General features: G+C 32.4%; 1 protein-coding gene and 1 long non-coding RNA gene across 2 annotated transcripts in view; one reads left to right on the top strand and one right to left on the bottom strand.

Annotated features, from left to right (window-relative positions):
• Window positions 1-19,372, bottom strand: part of LOC128995214 (protein furry) — a 335,121-nt gene that overhangs the window by 166,843 nt on the left and 148,906 nt on the right. The window lies entirely within an intron of this gene.
• LOC128995216 (uncharacterized) overlaps window positions 1-19,372 on the top strand; it is a 92,872-nt gene that overhangs the window by 58,062 nt on the left and 15,438 nt on the right. The window contains exon 3 of the long non-coding RNA XR_008490962.1: window positions 10,407-10,449. This is a non-coding gene — a long non-coding RNA (uncharacterized LOC128995216). The remainder of the gene's footprint in view (window positions 1-10,406; window positions 10,450-19,372) is intronic.

Below are 19,372 nucleotides of genomic sequence, written 5' to 3' on the forward strand. Positions count from 1 at the left end.
CTACAATGTTATCAAGAAATCTTAAGCATTGAAATCATACACGAGACATGTTATAGATCTGTAATCGAATTTATAAAATAATTTCCTACTAGGATGTAATTGGCGATTCTTAAATAATATTGTATGAAAGACTCAAGACTTGTGTCTATGAAAAAAAAACTAACCTGTATGTAAAATGTAATTAAACGGTTCACATTAATAATAAGGGGTAGAATATTTCGTCTTATACTCAAATAATTGTCTGTTTCAACCACAATCCAAAAGATAGTGACATTTAAAACAGAAGATCGGAAAACTAACAAATTTCTTTCAGTGAAATCCCAAGACGAAGTTGAATGATGAAAGTCTCGATCGCTTTGAATCTCTCTACACTTTGGGATTTACTTGTGTTTTCGAGTGAAAGTGGTTTTGTATAATACAAATTTATATGTCCAATCAAAAATACTGTGTGTTTTGAATCTTCTCCTTAAAACTATACCCAAAACCCCCGTTCCAATCATACATTTAAAACTTATATTTGGCAAATGCAACTCATACAGTTTCAAACTATGAAGTAATTATTTACTTTTCAAATTGGTGCTCGTTTCTTCAGTGGATCCGAGTTTCGTTAGCAAAAAAATTATGGATAAACTACGTTTAATTAAATGACACAAACCAAAATTATAGTTCCCAAAACTACTATCATGAACCCCGTTCAAAGCTTCAAAATTTACTAACCTCTTCAAACAATAAATAAAAGCTTAGAAGTCATGATTGACTATTGAAATGATGAAAAATATACGAAAGTAACTTTAACAGACCTTAAAATGCTTGGTGGGTGAGACAATTTTTATTTATTACATGATTCCTTTTATATCTTACGTCTTGCATTAAACGCAGAGAAACTGGCCTATTTCTTTATTTGGTTGCATTAATCATTAAAAAAACACTACTTAATTTATTTGTGAGCTCAATTGTCATATTTCTATTTCACGTTGCGATGTTAAGGCCAAATGATATTAGGAACACAATAATCAGAAAATACAATAAAAATTATAAAACATTCAGTAATAATAACGATTCTTTAAAAATAAATTAAAAATCACACATTTAACCTAAAAGTAGATTCTTTTCACCAGGTGAACCTACATCATTACAGGAACGGGATATATAATTCAGACACGAATCAGAAATACGAAACATAATGAAATCTGGAATACGCTTGGAATATAAAATATGACGCCGCTGGTATTGTGAATTGTATTGGAAATGTGAGAGGCCGGTTTTGGCTTTCTTATACAACGTTTTTATTACAATATTCGAATGAAATTGAAATTTAAGGTCGGTTTCGCAATGCTTCGAGGTTATCAAGTCCTTGCCAAGTATTTCAGTCGAATTTTATTTTCGTGGAAATTATCTTTTACTATGTTAAATACATCACAATGGAGTAAAAAACCTTATCTTATATTACAGTTGTACAGTAAATGGGTAAAAATCTATGCCCTAGTTACAGCTTAAGGGTTTTAGAATCAAGACTTTGTCCAATTGAGCTACTGTCATAACACATACAAAATAGAGTTTTGTTTCTTAAACAATTTTTCTAAGATTCCAAAATTCATACTTGGACTCGTAGAGTTAACTAACTACAATTTAAATTATCATTTGATTACCGATCATCTGTCAAAGTATCTATCTTTATCCTGACCCACTTATAAAGAGGGTCTTTCACCTATGGTATGTTTTGTTAAACATAAAACTAGCGACAGCCGGTCCATATAGATAGCATGTCTACTTAAGTATCTAAAGTGTATATTACCCTTGTTTTATCTACTATATAAAGTTGCTACTTACTTAAAAACTATATTTTATATTTGCAGGTTTTGTCACCATTATCACAAAACTAATCTAATTAATTAATTGCTGGTTCATATAAATTTATTGATATCACAATATTGCAATTTTGTAGTTAAATTTGTACAATACTCTCAAAAACTCCCCCAGGCACATAAGACTGCTCAAACTAAACAATGATATGACCTTCATCACCTCCTAAACGATTACTCAATTCCTCCTTCATCTATTGATCTTTAATTTATTATCACCTCATAAAAGATTACGGTACTCAATTCTTCTTTCATCTATTGATATTTCATGTATTATCACTTTATAAACGATTACTCAATTTCTCCTTCATCTATTGATCTTTAATTTACTATCACCTCATAAACGATTACTCAATTCTTCTTTCATCTATTGATATTTCATGTATTATCACTTTATAAACGATTACTCAATTCTTCTTTCATCTATTGATATTTCATGTATTATCACTTTATAAACGATTACTCAATTCTTCTTTCATCTATTGATATTTCATGTATTATCACCTCATGAACGATTACTCAATTCTTCTTTCATCTATTGATATTTCATGTATTATCACTTTATAAATTACTCAATTCTTCTTTCATCTATTGATCTTTCCATTATTATCCCCTAATAAAGAATTACTCAATTCTTCTTTCATTCATGAATTCTTTTGTTCATTCAGATTACAAACCCAACATCAAAGAGGGAATTGACTTACATGAGGCAGATTCATGAATTCACAACATCATAAAATCAGTCGGCCGTTCAGCCTCTGAGAGATGCGTTATATTGGCTGTAAATGTTGTGCTGATCAACGCTCGTAAATATCAGCTCAAGTTGCTGATAGCTGCAGATAACAGCTGATCTATGTGACGTCACACTTCCGGCCGAGTGGTAAAACATATGTAACTGGATGTTTTCATTGTTGAAATGACAATCGAGTAAACTAAATTGTATAAAAACACCAGGATTAAAATTACATTACAATTATTAAATAGGTTCTTCTAAAAAAACTAAAAAAATCAAGGGTATCCATTGTAACAAATGTATAAAATTTTCCAAACTTACCACATAAAGTACAGTATTTGAAAAAGACTGGCGTAATGTTGTGGTCATTTGCTTATTCTATTATGCACAACTATTACCTATATTAGCAAAACATTATTTTTTTTATTTATTATTTGTTTAGTAAAAATGAATTGGTTTCAATCATCATTAAATCAATGTTAGAACAGTTTAACCTTTACAATTAAACATCAACCGATGATTGTACTGCATTTATTCACAACTAAAACGGCTTTAATAATAATACAAATTTAACTGATACAAGATAAGTACGAAAACAAGGAAGTACCCAGTTCAGAACGTGTCTATTTCAATAGATAATAGATCAATCATTACAACGAGTACGACTTGTATCACATTCGTCCAAAGATCACTCTTGCCACATATGGAACTTTAAAAATTAATTTTTTATGTATATTCGCCCTATAAAGAATGTTTTGCAGCGCCCAGATGTTGAGCCAAAACAATAAGATAAGCAAATATTGAAGGCCAAAACAGTTATGGACGAACAGATTCCCGCGGTTTTGCAATTCCGTACACCAACGTCGAGTTATTTCTGACAACTGCGACTGCATCTGGTGCCCAGAGTTATGAGGTGCAAACAGAAGACGTGCACCAGCGGTTACCCTCACACGGTAGCTATATTAGCAACGGTGTGTGACACGCGCATTGATTATTACGTCATAGGAGCGTAAAATGAAATTGAGTGGTTTTACTATTTAATGGATAAAACTGCTACTACAATGTCTAATGTAACTACTACACTATTTTGAGATTTTAAAATAATGAGAAAGCTTCATATACTGACGAAAACCTCATTGTCTAGAATAGCAGTGAATGATTATATTTATCGACTTCAAATGCAAAGGTCCCTGTTCGATTTCGAGCGAGGTCGAGATTCGAGTTACCAGACCCAGATGGTGTTTATCAATAAATGATGATATCCAATATAAAGGTCTACGTTAGATAGTTACAACGCTGGGTTTTGACAACTCTAAAGAATATTTTCATGTATATTTTAATTCCAGTCGCGTTTAAAGAAACTGATGTCAACTAAAGGTTTCACCTTTTTAGGGTAAACAATAAAGCATGAACATTTACTCTCAAGTTGTAATACCAGATTACATGCAAAAGGTTGCAAATTTATGGTTCAATTTTTCTAAATGGTCGTAGTATTTGATCAGTAAAATAATTTGAAACTAATAGTAAACTAGAATGTACACTACATATACAGAAAGAAATCGTGCCGAAAGTATTCCTTCAGACGTGTTATATGTATGATATATATGAGTATTTTTTTGAACTCACCACTAATTAATTACTTAGATACTATTGAACACGTATTAAGAAGATTGAGCACCTACATAATATCCATTTGGACAATTTTTGGCAAAATAGGAAAAAGTGCACATGAAAGGTACATATTTACGTCCAAACTAATAAACCTATCAAATATATAACTGTTTTACCACAAACTATTTTGGATACAATTTGATTGGAACGATATTGCCAATTCATCAATAGACAATATTTATGTATCATTACGATGAGGAAATGAGAGAGCTAATGATACATCAAACCTGTCAAGTGAGATTCTCATTATTGCATATTGCAGGCCCATTGACAGTATTGTCATTTCACATTTCACTGACAATAGCTTACTGATATCAATATTCGGAATAACTCATTACCTTCATTCCACCTCGGTTGTCTTTGAGGACAAAGCTTATTGGATTTAAATGCATGGATTTTTAAGACAGAGTACGATGTTGTAAATTCCCTGGCACTCTAAAAATGTCCTCAAAAGTAAAACCCTAGTCCAAAACGTCTAAAGCTATATATTGTTTAATTATGTATCTCAGAAGAAAGCTACACCATTTACTAAATTGTTATGCATAGATTATTAATTCCGCCCTCATATAGGTATATTAATTTCCTTAAAACCCCTTTGAACAAATTATATGTGGAACGTTTCAAATTTTGATAAAAATAAATTCCTTTTATGTGTTCGGTATTTTAGGGATTTATTATAATATGCGATTTCATATCTGTAAGATTTCCAGATACTAAAAAGTCGGTAAAAAGTTTAAAGTTAAAGAAAAAATAACTTAAATAGTCATTAAATGGCCATGAAGTAAATAATTTTCATTTAAATCATTTAAACTGATATGTTGTCAATTATTTATGACTAAAACATGGTAAAATGTTCGATACTAAATTAACCGTTAAATTCTACCTACATAACCTAATCCTAGTTGAGTCCACCAAAAAATGCCTAAATAAACGAGGTTTTTTATACAAGTTTAACCCCACAAATATAGTATTCAACGAGCAGAAAAACAGCGACTTTAGTTTTAAAGACACTCCACCCGATTCCATTCATTAGTCAACACAAACGTAAAGACAAAGACACAACTATCACAAACGCAGATTTGCCTGTACGACACATATCACCGTACATTAACTCTAATGTACAGCGCTAAAAACATCTTAGTCTTATTTATATCACTACATCGACTATTTATGTTCCTCAGTGTGTGGGCTTTGGTAAAAAACACGGTGTTATAAATTATTTCAATTACTAGAGAGTGGAACGTCGTTTGAGTTGTTTCATCTAAAAATATGTGACTCAAGATTAAACTACGATGTTAGTGCTCTAAAACGTCTTCTGTACGACTTTAAAGAATTATATGGGTAACAGAGTAGTATGGATGATATAAAAAGAGTACTTTTTTGAACTCACTTAGATAATATTGAAAACGTATTTAGAAGATTTAGCACCTACATAATACCCATTTAGACGATTCTTGGCAAAATAGCAGGAAAAATCTTAAAAATCTAAAAGTTTGGTTCAATTTCAGTTTACGCACACTTAAAACAAATTTCATATTTCACACAACTTTTTCATAAGCAACCTAACATGTACAGCGAAAAAGTGCATATGAAAGGTACATAATTACGTCCAAACTAATAAACCTATCAAATATATAATCGTTTTCCCACAAACTATTTTGGATACAATTTGATTGGAACCAAATTGCCAATTCATCAATAGCCAATATTTATGTATCATTACGATGAGGAAATGAGAGAGCCAATGATATATCATCAAACCTGTCAAGTGAGATTCTCATTATTGCATATTGCAGGACAGGGCCATTGACAGTATTGCCATTTCACTAACAATAGCATACTGTTATCAATATTCGAAATAACTCATTACTTTCATTCCGCCTTGGTTGTCTTTGAGGACAAAGGTTATTGGATTTTAATGCTTGGATTTTTAAGTCAGAGTACGATGTATATTAGTGAACATTTCCTGGCATTCTAAAAATGTCCTCAACAGTAAAACCTTAGTCCAAAACGTCCAAAGTTATATTTTATTTAATTATGTATCTCAGAAGACAGCAATACCATTTACTAAATTGTTATGCATAGATTATTGACCCAGCCCTCATATAAGTGTATTAATTTCCTTAAAATCCCTTTGGACAAATTATATGTTGAACGTTTCAAATTTTGATGAAAATAAATTACTTTTGTGTGTTCGGTATTTTAGGGATTTATTATAATATATGATTTTATACCTGTAAGATTTTCAGGTACTAAAAAGTTTGCTAAACAATTTTCACGTATAAGAAAAAACATTATCCATTAAATAAATCATGAAGTAATAATTGTGAAAACTCTGTGTAATTTATTTACATCAAGTTTAATCATTCTTTACAAACTAATTTTCTTACTAAAAAAAATTTAAACTGATATGTTGCCAATTATCTTAGGACTAAAACATGGTAACATGTTCGATACTAAATTAACCGTTAAGTTCTACCTACATAGGCCAAATCCTTGTTTTCTACATTCACCAAAAATCTAAATAAACAAGGCTATTACCCTACCACCATACAACAAGTTTAACCATACATTTTTATTCAATGAGGAAAAAACCAGCGACTGTAGTTTTAAGTCCACCCGATTTCTTTTATTTGTCAACACACACGTAAAGACAAAGACACAACTATCACAAACGCAGATTTGCCTCTGTACAACACATATCACCAGGCCCATTAACTCTAATGTACAACGCTAAAAACAACTTACTCTTATTTATATCACTACATCGACTATTTATGTTCCTCAGTGTGTGGGCTTTGGTAAAAAAACACGGTGTTGTAAATTATTTCAATTACTAGAGAGTGGAACGTCGTTTGAGTTGTTTCATCTAAAAATATGTGACTCAAGATTAAACTACGGTGTTAGTGCTCTAAAACGTCTTCTAAACTACTTAAAAGAATTCATATGGGTAACAGAGAATATCTATCTTCTAAGAAGCAAAATATTGCAGGTTTAATCAAAAGTCAGTAGCTCTTGGCATGTACAAGTATTCGAACCCGCGACATTGGTATCATGGATTTAAAGTCTTCGCTCTTACGACAAAACTACCAAAATCTTAATAAACAATTTTAGATGATTCAAAACTAAAATGAACCATTAATCGTTGGCTTTAAAAAAACAACTATTCTGACTAAAGAAATATTTGGGTTTTTGAAAAAAAAGTCATTCCACACTCGTATTTTGGTTAAAATCGCCATAGGTACTTCTCTTAATTTAAAGTATCATAGTAATTTGTACAGGGTGTCCCGAAATTACTGACCCAAACTTAACCTGGTTAATTTATGGGTCAAAACAAAAAAAAAATTGTCCTGTAATGTATTAATGTGTAGTCATATCCCACTTAGTTTTCTATCTATCTGTCTGTATGTGTTAAAATTAAAATAAAATTATCTATGTAGTGGGTTGAGATATTAAATTGAAACTTTGCATAGTAGTTGGTTTTAGTGATTTACATTTCCCTTCTTATGATTTTCAAAATAATATCACTTTCGGGTTTTAAATGGTGGCCATAACAAATTTAAAAGCTTATCTTAAAAATGGAAAATTCTATTGAAAATTTGTTAAGACCGCCATTTTAAACCGGAATTGACAATTTTTGTAAATCATTAAGGAAATGTAAATTACTAAAACCAACTACTATGCAAAGTTTCAATTTGATATCTCAACCCACTACGTAGATAAGTTTAATTTTATTTTTTAACAAATGCAGACAGATTGACAACAAAACTAAGTGAGAAAGAACATTATAGGATAAATTTTATTTGTTTTCACCCGTAACCTGGTAAAGTTTGGGTCAGTAATTTCGGGACACCCTGTATAATGACGACATTTGTGTGGTTTCATTTTTAAGTGGTCGCAACGCTAAGAAATAAATTTAATTTACAAATTATTTTCTAATATTTCGCTTTTACCTGTTGAACAATAGGAAGGTAAACAAAACAAAACGCAAAGCAAAGTAAGACAATGGTAGAGCGTTTTGTCCCAGGAGGAATTAACAAATTGCTAATTAAAATGGAGCCCTAAGGCCGTCGGGGATTTCAGAATTCATTGGACGTTACTCAAGTTAATCTCTCAGCTAATAGTCAAGCTTTTGCGGGTTCTTAATGGGTTCCTTAAATAGTCGATTATTAACTTGCTCCGGGAAAAAGTAGTTCGTTAAAACACCGTGGTGAACTTCAGCAGAATCTCTACTAATATCGTCTACATTGTAGAAAATACATTCTTTAATTCATCTATTAATTGTTTTGCGACCATATTTGATAAATTTTCAACACTTACTATTAAAAAATTCAACAGTTTAATTTGTATTATAGATGTTTACTATTGCTCGGATAAAGCCATATTTCAGCCACGCATTACCACATAAATGCACTATAATTCTTTGCAAAGTATGAACAAAAGTTTACGAAAAACTAAATTAAATATTTACATACTAAGTCAACACAAAAATTTAAAATATAGGTATAAATATAGGTATTTTAAATTTAAACATAAGCTGCACCCCTCATTTATATATATAAAAGGCAAAGCCCTCACTGACTGACTGACTCACTCACTCATCACTAATTCTCCCACTTCCCATTTACCTAGGAGGCTGAAATTTGGTACACTGATTCTTTAGGCATTAAATAGGAAAACTAAGTGGTTTTTATTCTGATCGGACTCTCGGGCTCCGCCCCAGTGGCTCTGGAGTTTCCCATGTTAACCTAATGAGTACTCATATTTAAATGGAATAAATGAATCTTAACAGCTGTTTCAATTAAACAAGTTGATTCTGTTCTATGATGTTCAATAGCATTAAAGTTACAAGGATTACCACCAGAGTGCAGCACTATTATTTTTTTTAATATTTGACAACAGCTAATTTTAAACCAAAAGGTGAGTGAGCAAAGCGAACGAACTTCAATCCGGAGGCGAGTTAGCGTAGCGGACGAGCTAACCTGAAGGCAAGTGAGCGCAGCGAACGAGCTCCAACTTAAAGGTGAGTGAGCGTAGCGAACGAACTTTAACCAGGACGTGTGAGCGCGCCGAACGTGCTCCAACCTAAAGGTGAGTGAGCGTAGCGAACGAACTTCAACCAGGACGTGAAACTTGAGCCATGCGAACGAGCTCACATATGAAGTTAAACGGGGCAAAGCCCGCGGGTACAGCTAGTATATTATAAAAGAGGGACTAATTAATCTGTTCTGAGTCTAATTTTTTTTTTCAAGAACACCTCAAATAGTACATGTTACTATATAACTAGGTGCAAAACTAGACCTGTTTTCACACGAGCTACAAAACTGTATGACGGTTACAGTAGACTCTCCCTCTTTTCCGGACACTTTTTAACTGGACACCCGTTTAACCGGACTACACTCGGCGGAAATGACATCTCTTTAACCGGACAATTCAGCACATCGGTTTAACCGGACTAGAGGCAGGAAGTGGGCGGTACTAAAACGACTGTACTCGTAGGAAAGATTTGAGACCAGTGATCACGTGTCTTAACAAAATACAATGCTCTCCTAAGTTTTAGTCTAATACGCATTTTAACGGTCCTTTTAACAAGTTTTTCGGGACGTCGGTTCAACCGCAGAACCCGTTATCCGGACAGGCCTCGGTCCCGAGGAGTCCGGATGAGAGGGAGTCTACTTAACTGTTAAATAGCCTATTTCTGGTCTAAAGAAATATTCAGTCGTTTAAAAATATTTCTAAAAAGTTGTTTTTGTGTTAAAAGACTGGAATGAGAAGAACCAACCTGTGAACAGCTTAGCTTAACGGGAATACAATCTCAGTCGTTGCTGCTTATCGTTTTCTTAATTAAACCGGATCTTAACCAGTTGTAAATACCTGGGAAATCCTTGCTGCTGAAATTTGTTCAACTTTATTTCCGCAGAAATTTGTTCATCTTTAAAAGTGTTACCATATATTATCGCTTCAGTGCTGATGTATTTTTTGCAGAAGGTTAATTTTGAAGGTCGATTTTATATGTTATCTTTCACTTGCGTTATAATAGCAAAGTTACAGGCAGTATGTATACAAAAAGATTACAATTATATTAGGAGTATATTTTATAAAAACTATCAACAAGGATTTCAAGGATTACTTATTTTCAGGTCTTTACTATCGATGGCTGAAGAAAGACGTTCACTAGTCTGAGTAAGTACAATTTGAATTTATCAAACATAATTTAAGGTGCAAAGAACCATTGTTAGCTTATGAATAATACAATTAACACACTCCCGTGGCATTAATTCCATTTATGGTGTTAAAATTGGAGCCATATTAAAAAATAACGTTGTTTTACTGAGTCAGAGTCAATAAATGAGGCAAATAAATGCTGTTTTCATTCATATAAACATAAATGTTTCATGCCAAACTGAATTAGCACATTTTGTACACTTTATAATCTTTTATTCCCAAATCAACTGTACTGACCTTAAAAACTAACAAAGAAACCCAATTTATATTTTTCCGCACTCAAATATGTTACCATTTGGTAAAGAAACAGTATACAGTTATTCCATAGAGAAGTCTACTTCAAAAACTTAATTATGTACCTGCAAGATCAATTCAAACTTTAAAAAAGTATAAAATTATCAAAATAAAGTCCATCAGAACAAACAGTATCAACTGGCCACTTGGATGATAATAAACATTCAAATATATTGCAAGTTCGTCACTAATTACAAACTTCGTTGGAGTATATTGTACAGGAAAATTCCAACCCTACAAATTAGAGGAAAATTGGGAAATTACGATTCCGAATCACAGCGTCAAAGGTAGGATTGTGCGTTTCATCTCACAATTAAATTTCAATGTGGAATAATTAACAAGGCTTTGTAGTACATCGGTTGTTACCTTTATGTAATACATCGATAATTTTACTTTATGTAATACAGCGATGATTGGTTCAGTCTATATATAACTGAAGTTATCATTTGTCAAGCTAATCATTGAACAAACAAGATAATTGTTAATTTTGGCTAAACCGAATTTCATGTTTAATAAGTGTATGTGTTTTGTAGCCTATTGTTGTTTCAACCGTTGTTTCGCCCTCTATTGATGTGGATGCAACTCAAGTGATTTGTTTTCAATTTGTATTCTCAGATGCTGTTTCTGTAGTCTACGCAAAAGATATTACAAGACCATTCCTTCTTATAAAATTAGTTAAAACCTTTTCCCCACGTTCGTATTGTCATGTATAGGTATACGCTACTCTACTTCTTATCTATGGTATTACTGGACTCATAAACTATTCCTACTGCACTGTCCAAAACTCTAAACCACAAGGTAGGAGCAAAAGAAACGAAGTAATCTTGGTTATTTCATTCAAAACTTACAATGTAACAATCTTACAGACTTCATCATTAAGAATTTGCCAATTGATCCAAAGGAAATGATGACAATGATATAATGATTGCAAGTGCATATACAACACTTTCTTGTATATATTTTCCTAAAGTTTTGGATGAAAGTCTTAAGTTAGGTTAATATGTAACTTTTATTGTATTTAATATTTTGTGCAATAGAAAAGTAAACAAAACTATCAATTAATTATCAATACCCCTTCTGTTAACACACCCGAAGTATAATCCACAGCTAATAAATTAATCAAACTACAACCAGGCCTAAGTCACTTGTATCATAGACCTGAGATCACCATAAATTATAATCCTGCATCAATCGAAGTTCTCATATCTCATAAGCCTCTTGGACAAGCTGAGCTTAAGAGGCCAACATGGGCCTGACGTATTCTAGAGAGGGATAAACAATCAATTGAATTATGCAATACGTACTACAGGAAGCTTTGTTCTGACGAACTTAGTGGGAGTTCATCTTAATTATTAATGGAATTATATAAGCGTTAGTTACCAGATACCTTCCAAATGTAACTTACAATGTTTGTAGCCAAGTAGGCACTTTGTACCAAGAAGTTGTTGCACATTACACTTTAGTACATCTTTAGATAGAGGAAAAGCGTGAAAAACGTATATTTTCTACGTTTTGAGCAAACTTGCTATAATCTGATTAGAGGCAGTTTAAAAGGAGATTGGTCTGGGAATTACGGTTTGTTACCGACAGTTCCCCTTGAGAATGGTCTTGAGCCGATTATAAAAACTCCTTTTGCTTCTTTCACGTTTACTTATGCAAAATACAATGAACGATAGGTTTCACGTTTAACTCAATATATAAAAATTAATTTTGTAAAGGCAATGTAAAATTTAATTTTCAAATGTATACATACAGTAATGTAGTATCTCCATATAATTTTGTATGGATAAAAAACTTTCATGTTCATGAGTAAATATTTAATAACTATGTTGCTGAGTGTTTACAGCGGTTTCCGTTTCGTCTGATAATTGTAAGGTAGCAGATTCGATCCTGAGAAAATCAGTTGTTTATTAATGGTTTCTTATCCGGCTAACCTTAATAATTGGGCTTTTAATAAATTATCCCAAAAAATAAAACAGCTTGTCTTAGTAGTTAACAGATGAATTCAATACATTTCACTCCATTTTACACTCGACTTGTATTTTTACATTCAGCAAAATACGCAACCCAAGTTTGTGTCGCTATCAATTTTTTTCAGGGGTAAATTTTAATCATAAGCAGTATATTATCGACGAAAATTAAAAATAATTTTTCGATTTCCGGCTTAACATATCTAAATTTAACTTGTTTTCGGTTAATTGCGACCAAAATAACAACCTTAAAATTATTTGTTAGAATATATTCCTCCACGTACGTTCAGAAGTAAACCTTATACACCATAATCCACAAACCTTATATCATTGTCAATTTGGAAAAAGTCTTAGATTATGTCTAAAAAATATAAAATGTTATCTAACATACTACGAACAACTAATGTTTGTTACCTTGGACAAAGTGAAATCTGCTCAAACACAATCACTAATAGATGGTTTTCACTCACCTGCAAACAGAAAAATACGCATTAGTCAATTAATTAAGAACAATCCAAAGTTATGGCAAAACTACTGCAGTAGAAACAGGGCCATGTACATAAAAGCTATTAAATACGTTGGACTTTTTATACGATTGTGAAACCTGTAGCTTGTTTCGCTCAGTTATTTGTATCCCATCAGTTTAAACACTTAATACGTTTACTTAAGACCAGTAACTTCCCTCAACGCCACAAGTTTACCTGTGTTACAACCACAATGTACAACCCTAAAGGTAATCTTAGTTAGCCTCTCCAAGCTAGGCTTCTTTATGGCATCTTAATTAAACTGATAAACCAAAACTCTTCGCTTTCCATCATGTACCGCAGTCTACTTTGCATTCATTACAAACCTCGATAAATTACACCAACATTTATGAACATAATAAGATGTAATCTGTGACTATTTGGTTATTCAAAAACGTTTGACTTGATAGTGGGTACACCTTAATTACGAACTAATTTGTTACCAACATTGCAAGATTTTACATAACGTATAGCATAAATAATGAACTAGTCTAAAGTATGCGGTACAACGAAGCTTTTGTATGCAGCTTTTGATTAGGCAATTACAAATTTGAATATTAATTCTAAAAGATAACTGTTTCGATGAAACCGACGTTTTCCTGTAAGGCACTTTTCAAACTGTACGAAGTGATGAAAAGTAAATTATAGTAGAAACGACGTAGATATCTTTGCATAACTCATCAAGTTTATTTTATTTGCACAAATCGACAAACACACAACTCTACATCACTGATAGGTACCACCTTAACCAACCCCAGTAGACTTCTCATCCTATTGTAAATTGGAAGCTCGTTTTTCGTGTCTAGTTCATATCCGGTGACACTGATCGCTAGTGTCTAAGAAATTCTATTTCTATTATTTTAAAGTTAAATTTCATGATTTGTACTTTACTGTTTGGTTATATTACTAGGGAGCCAGCTATTTTTTATGATAAAATCTTTTTAAGAGGTTTTTAAGTCTGAAATAACAAGAAACAAATCGTAAACAAAACAAGACCTCTACACTGCACCTGACCTAACAATAAAATTGTCTTCAGCTGATCCATACGGATAACAAATCTACGGTGCCACTGACTAGAGATCATTTCACGCATCACAAAACACAGAGTTGATCACCTGTCAACGGCAACACAAGATGATCGTCTGTAGGCAATCAAACATGTGATCATATCGAGTGGTTGATACGTTTGATGTTCGACACTACGAGTCACGTGACACACGTCCAATCAGAGGTCGATTAGCTTATCAGGTACCAACAAGCATACATCATAGATGAGGTGTAAGTTAATGTGAAATTGCATTGCTACCTTAACATTTACCTTATGTATCCAAATGTACAACATGAAACTTGAAATAATTCCAAGGGTGTTATAACACCTAAAAGATCCCGCACAGGACACGTATCTATAATCTTCAATGAGTGTACAACGACAATTTGGTATAAAAGGGTGTTTAGCTACCACATGAAATTATCAGACGATCGTACTGCTTCTTCAAAATTCAACTAACGCCAGTTTTCTGTAAAAAAGTTGTGCTTTCAGAATAATGTTCCGTGTAAAACCAATCATTGTGGATGCTCCTACGGGTCCCCTGTGTTCTACAATAAGCACGGATCTCTCGTTTTGTTTACGTTCAGTCCTCATCGGTTTCCTTAATCAAAACTGTTGGAAATAGAATTGCTGCACCCAAACTTTATTTGTAATACTATTACCATTTGTTTTTACCCATTAGCTAAGTTACGCACAGTATTCATTGTGTTATTTGAGTTTCCACGCCATTGGAATTTTAACCAGGAAAAACTTCAAACCCTGGACTTGTTAATATCAATTTTTGACATTTCATTAGACGACATCATTGATTCATGATAGACCAACGACAAATGGTATCTTGGTACAGACACATTAATACTTATTGGAATCGAATCAACAACCTTCAAATTTGTAGGTGAGCACTATAACTAATTAAATATCCAGACAATAGTACATTGTTGTTGTTGTGTTGCGATTACTGCACATTGTGTACAATTCGCAGTAATCGCTTCAATCTAGCAAAATCACAACACTCAAAAAATCATAAACGCCAATGACACAATGTTTGTAATCCAAAATTCAAAAACTTGGGTTTGGAAAAAACTCATTAAAAATATAACCAATCTCCTTCCACTTGTAATCAACACTAGAGAACTCATAGGTTTTAGACACGATACACAATTAGACGAGATATGATTGGCCCTAGAATCAGGATATTGCAGGAAACAAGGGGAAATGCAGTTAATATCCTCAACAGCAGTTGTGACGCTGCTTCGATGCTCTGCACTAAACACCTGCTTAGCACAAGATTCCACTGCTGTTTATACTAAAATGTAATCGAATATAACAATATATGAAGAGATTCTTGTCACGTAGATGCTCGACCATTTTCGTTTCATTCAAAACAAAACCAGGAAAGCTTGTTTTTAGAAGTTTCTCGTTTGTAATTGTGTAATTTCGTTACAATAGAATAAATTACCTAAGAAAATGTCATGGTAATGAGAATTTGAAGAATTAAGACGAGTTGTCGAGACAGAAATTAATTGTAAATTAAATTTAATGAAATCCTTATATTGAGGTGAACGTAAGACCTCGTGGCTCTTTCGACCGCATTTTTTTAAGTTAACCTCAAAAAATAAAATAAAACATTAAAAAAATAAAACAACAATGTTTACAATAAACAAATAGATCTAATAACACAACATAAATTTATTTCCCTAAAATACAATCTAACACCCTCTGCTACACCCAGGCCTAATCTATTGTTAACCGTTTGTCTAATTGTATGTTAATCATAGACAAAATTTAGTTAAATCATTGGGTACAAATATTCAAATAAAGTGTAAAGAAAAACAATTAATGATTAACGGTTTCCGAAACCTCGTATTTATGTTCCTTATGAGACTTGTATTGTGTTTTTTCCACAACACTTACAAGTGTTTAAAAATATATTTTACGACACCATAAAACAAAGTTAAAAGCATTATCAATTTAACTAATTTTACCCCGTTATTTACCTAATCATTTATCAAAACAGATCCCCTTGATAAATCGCAATCGATTAGCTAACAAGAACGATTGGGTCTAAATTGAAAGTAAATAAAATATGTGCTTCACTGATAAAAGTGCTGAATAAATATGCTGTTTACAGGAACGTTTGCGACTCACTCAATGTCAGTTATGTACTCAAATTATGTGCAATTGATGAAAGTGGCACTTAACAAACTTTTCCATCAATAAAAGAAATAAAATTTAAATAATTTTAAATGTAAATGTTAACACTATATGGAAATGTGGGTAAACATTATTGAACTATACAAAATTTACACAATAAATGTGAAATAAAGTTTGCTCACAACAAAAATTATTTATGAAGAGTATTTATGTAACCGTCACACTTAAAATTGTTTCCTTCAACTTTGGCTTGTATGACGCAAAACTCATAAATATATGAAATCTGTAAAATATCACAAAAGATTAAGAGCGTTTTGAAATATCAATTTGGATCATGATGGTTCGTTTAAGTGAGAAAAAGGTATTTCTTTTTTATTGTACAATCAATTGGTGTTGATAAAACAAAAGTGTAACTACAGAAGGTATATTATTAAGTAGTGTCTTAGTTTGTATAATTTTCTTCCACGGTAACCATATTTCATTTGTGTCAATTAAATAAACAAATAATTAGAATACAAACAATGAATTCTGAGAATTTGTATGTACCTCTACGAGAATGCATTTGAAGGTTACCAGTTTGTCCGGTGCCGCAGGGAGCATACATTATACATACAGGTCCAGTGAACGGACCATACATACATCAGCACTGGACGTGCTAGAGATAACACCTCCTTTGACAACACAAACCTGGAAATACCCGACATTCACACTATACGTTTAAATAACATGTCTTAGATATGCAAATTTCGATTCATACGAACAGTAATAGTAAAGATTATAAATATATCTGGTTTTCAAAGAGATTTACGGTTTTAACCTATAGAATATGTTGAGCCTTAAAAGGAGAAGAGCCGGTGTCAGAATGGGCAAGATTAAAACCTGGGCAAAATCAAGAGGAATTCGTGGGGGTAAGCGAATATTTTGTATGAAATAAAATCTAAGTTTATTGGCCAAAAATTTAAGACGGTTTATTTTTATTTATTTTTTCAATTAAAAACTGTAAATCCATGCTTGGTAGATGTTTGAAAAGAATTTTAATGTTCCTATAAAAGTTTAAAGTTCACGTTAACACCTTAGGTGTGTCAAAACCACTTGCCGCGCAGACTAACAATTACTTTGTCAATCAGAAAAAATCTTATACAATAATTTTTCGAAACGAAATGGTTTGATTTAATTTTGTTTAAGTCAGTATCACTATCATGTGAAAAGTGTACGACACTCCTTAACTATGCGAACCACATAAACAACAATGCACATTTCTATAGCAATCGTGAACTTAAATCTTCCCAAACCTGTAGTACATTCACAAAAACATACATATATCTCACCAAAATGCTTACACCAAAGTGACTGTGCAGACACACACGGCAGACAAGGCTGCCATATACAGTAGACAAACATGATAAGACGTGAGACTCATTTAGTGTTGCTGTAGTGGTAGAACTGAGTCGGTGTGTGGAATGTGGTGAAATATGTGAAGTGTTTTGGTATGAGGTAAAGTGATCCGATTGTACACAAGTCCAAAGTGCCAGAGTGGGGATAAGTAGACCAATTCTTGGTAGGATAGTTGTGATAACGTTGTAGCATTAAGTGTGAGAAAGGTTAGGAAATGGTTCAAAACTAGAAGTATCTGTCCTTGATCATTGGGCTTATAAAATTATCCAGGCCACAGAAGACCTTAGTCAGTAACAAAGCTACACAGATCAACTTCATTATAACCGTTCAGCTATGTTCAGCTTAAAACACGTACAAAAATTATTCATATTTAAAACGAACAGTTCTGTGGTTGAACGGTACAGTTTTAGATTACATAATATATTGTGCCTAGAAGCTGAGTGGTTAGGGTGCTCGCTTGATAATCTGTAGATGTCGATTATCTATTAACATGTAATGAGGATAAATAGTAGACCACCAATTAAAGTTTGCATTTTAGTAGTAATTTCGACAACTCTGTAGTCGGAAAAAAATAAATGTTTCCAATAAGTAAGTGTAATTATAACTGGTAGCAGAATGGTTAGTTTTCACTCCATACAGTAACTTGTAGAGAGCTAATACTCTACCTACAAGTGGATAAGTGTGAGGTAAATAAGATGGAAGTACTCTCATAAGATGTAAACAAAATCCAATTCTGTAAACCTTACACTACGTATGTATATTGTTGATGGTATAGATATTTTTACAGTGCTACCATAGGTAACAATCTGTAGAGTAATTTGAGGAAACTTGTATAGTCTGTATAATAGAACCTGTCTCCTAGCCCGGGCCTTAAACCATTGGCCAGTCCTTAGGTAGACGAAGGGTCAGAAGACAAGCTATATCATACAGAGTATAGTACCAACTGAAAGATAATTACAAACTTAGTTTTACCTATATACGTTTAATTAATCGTATTAATCTTTCTTTTCGCCAAACAAATAAGTACAGATATTGTTCTACAAAACGCAAAAAGCAATCAACAATAAACCCTGGATAAAAACAAGAGAATGTGGCGAAGTTTGTTGGGAGAAAACACGTCAATCTACGTGAAAGCGTTCAAGATTAGATCCACATTCCATCCGCTTGTTATTTGCAGCTATTTTTATATTTTCCATCAATGTCACTGTCATATGAAATACATGTAGGAACTAATTAAAGCGGATAAAGTAGATTTTGATAACAAGGATAAGTAGTCTTCATCCATTCAATGCCAATTCAATTCATTCATTCAATTCATTCATTCATTCATACAATGCATTCATTCAAGTCATTCATTAAATTCATTCATTCAATTCATTCATTCAATTCATTCAATTCATTCAATTCATTCAATTCATTCAATTCATTCAATTCATTCAATTCATTCAATTCATTAATTCATTTCATTCAATTCATTCAATTCATTCAATTCATTC

This window comes from Macrosteles quadrilineatus, unplaced genomic scaffold (assembly GCF_028750875.1).
Source record: "Macrosteles quadrilineatus isolate MER2022 unplaced genomic scaffold, UCM_ALF_1.0 Scaffold_5__1_contigs__length_97177068, whole genome shotgun sequence".
Lineage (NCBI taxonomy): Eukaryota > Metazoa > Arthropoda > Insecta > Hemiptera > Cicadellidae > Macrosteles > Macrosteles quadrilineatus.